Source organism: Rhamphochromis longiceps, linkage group LG5, assembly GCF_057381845.1.
Source record: "Rhamphochromis longiceps isolate RC_006_pf linkage group LG5, R_longiceps_female_GT1.1, whole genome shotgun sequence".
Taxonomy (NCBI): Eukaryota; Metazoa; Chordata; class Actinopteri; order Cichliformes; family Cichlidae; genus Rhamphochromis; species Rhamphochromis longiceps.
Window position 1 is genome coordinate 15,121,111 of NC_140561.1, and position 2,747 is coordinate 15,123,857.

At 42.2% G+C, this 2,747-nt stretch overlaps 1 pseudogene; it reads right to left on the reverse strand.

Moving 5' to 3' along the window:
• Window positions 1-409: 409 nt before the first annotated feature.
• On the reverse strand, window positions 410-2,419 carry LOC146669463 (histone H1 pseudogene; annotated as a pseudogene).
• Window positions 2,420-2,747: the final 328 nt, after the last annotated feature.

Here is a 2,747-nt window from a genome sequence, read left to right on the forward strand (position 1 = left end):
TCAGCAAAATGACGTCATTTCAAAAAGAAAAAGAAGAACTTTAGTTTGGATTACATCGCTGAATCCTTTTGGACTGGGACTGTCATTTAATAATTGTCCCAAATAAGTGGCTTTCTCCAGAGTCCATTTAAATGTGGAGAACTCACTTGGCACAATTTTCTCGACGACGTGTAGCGCTTTTAATTCCCGACGTGCAGATCTGCTTAAAGAACAGAGATTATCAAACAAAACTTTCAGTGCACTGTGAAAGTATCAAAATAAAAAGGCCTTGTTAAGTCATGACACAAACTCCTCATCTCAGGTAAATCATACCATTAGCATGGTTCATCATACCATCATACTAATCGGCAGGCTCGACTTCACAACAAAAGAAAAATCATCAGCTAGATTCACTCCAAATCAACCATCAGCTGCACAACACACAACATAATCCTAATGTCTTATTAGCTATGAGTTTAATTACCAGGTCTGTGCTCTTCACTCATTTAGGCCACAGATCTATTTTATTCAATTTTCCTTTTCCCTTCATCATAAAACATGTGACATGCTGTCATGCACTTCACAAAACAGTCTGTTCTGACGTATTCAGAGTTGTGTATCTAAATACAGGATTCACTCGCACATCAAAGCAGGAAACTCAGTGTTTTAGAGTCTCCACTCAACACACAACAACTCCAACACATCTCATTCACTCGTACTAGAATTCAGTCACCTTTCATTAATCTAAAACCGATCAACTAATTTGCATATCAACTATTAACCCACTAAGTTGACAGGACGACAGAAAAGCATGTTCAAAATAGTATCACAAAAGACAATTTCCCTCATACAGTAAATTACATGTGCTGCCTCAATCAAGCAGGAAGCTTCTCCCAATTTACCATTTTAACAACTAAATTTATTGTCTGATCACTGGTTGGTCAAACCAGGATCTTTTTTCTCACAAAAGTTAAACTGTTGTCCTGCAACCTGGAGAGTCAATTTTTTGCATTGCATAAATTCAGTATTTAATAACAAGTGTCTGCTAAATTGACACTATTTTAACACTGATGAAAGATAACAAGCTAATTTTCATTACATGTGTTTGTGTTATTAGGCAGGTCTAATGCATGTCTGTGGAGCTGCATCTCCAGCAGAGCATGTTCTTAAAGCTGCCTTTCCTACACACTTCTCTGCTATTATTTAATCATTTCTTAACTAATGTGCTATGAGTCTTCATGAGTCATTTTGTGTTTGGAATTGTTAGTAGGGTTAATGCATGTTCTGCTTGTGTGTGTGTGATTTTGTATATGTTTCTATTTTCGCAATGTTTCAGACTCCGTCTCAATTTTCCAACTTAAGCAGTCAGTTTTCTTTTCCCCAGGTTTGCTAACCCAAATTTTGATTTCCCACATTAAATAATTCCTATGTGTTCTCACCTAGTCTTCTCACTCTGTTGTCCTCTCCCACTTCAACAGTCCAACAGCCGGCAGTTCTCCTTCAGCTTTGTCCTGTGTCCCACTGTCTCTTCTTGCCATTTTACTCCACAGGTGGCAAATGTCAAACTCCAACTGTTCAGTTCTCCTCAAACGTTTTCTTCACATGCACAGTGAAGTCACAGCCACTCTCACTATTGTCCTCTGATGCGGTTGACTTCGTGCTAGTGGCTGAAGTGCTGCTGCTGCTGCCTTCCTGGGCGACTTCTTAGCAGCTGCTGCCGGTTTCTTGGCTTTGGCCGCGGCGGGCGTCTTAGCTTTGGTCTCAGTAACCCTGTTCATCTTGAAGGATCCGGAGGCCCCGGTGCCCTTGGTCTGCAGCAGAGTGCCCTTCGCCACCAGACTCTTGATGGCGGTCTTGACACGGGCCTTGTTCTTGTCCACATCGTAGCCTCCGGCAGCCAGAGCCTTCTTGAGAGCGGCCACGGCTTTCACAATCAGCTCGCCCACGCTGAGGCCGACCTTCTTGGGCTTGGAAGTCATCGTCTTCTTCTTCTTGGCCTGAACCTCGGCGCAGGGCATGTTTATGATGGAGCCTTTCCCACCACAGCGCTGGCACGTTGAACGCATCATGAAGGGTCCATTTCTTTCATGTCGCTAGCCGCATGTGGCTTGCCCGAGTCACTCAGTCCTTTTTGAGCATTTCAACATGCTGCCGCCGCAGACCCTGGCCTCAGATCCAGCAAGTTTAGCGCGCTGATCTCCAAAAAAGTCCCGAAAGCCAGAAAGACGTCAAATAAGTGTCTCGTGCTGAGCGCTCGAACAAAAACTCCTCTTCACGCCGCCATCTTGCTCGCCCTTCCGTGGAATTCATTCAATCAGACAGGAAGATGGGTTTGCTTTCTTCTTCTGCTGCTTTTGCTTCTGCAGCCTCTGCTCCGATACTGCCGCTGCTGATCAGGTTTTTTCAGGGAAGAGTGAGAGTTTTGAGACAGATCGTGCTGTAAATAAGTCAGCCAGAAACTTGGCTTGAACGTTTCCAATTGTTAAACTATAACTTTTCTTCCGACCGCTGCATGTGGAAAATTGATTCAGGTCTGCTTTTCACCTGAAAGTGACAACTAAGACATTTTCATTATTATCATCACTGCTTAATCAACACATATATCTCTCTCTCTCTCTCTCTCTGTTTTTGTGAACAATCCTTTCTTAAAAGCAGAAAATGAAATTATAGTTGTTTTTTTGGTTGATCAACACAAAACCTTTTTCCTATGATTATTTTTTTCTACAATATAAATTCTCCCTCTTATTCACTCTTTTTTTTTTTTTATT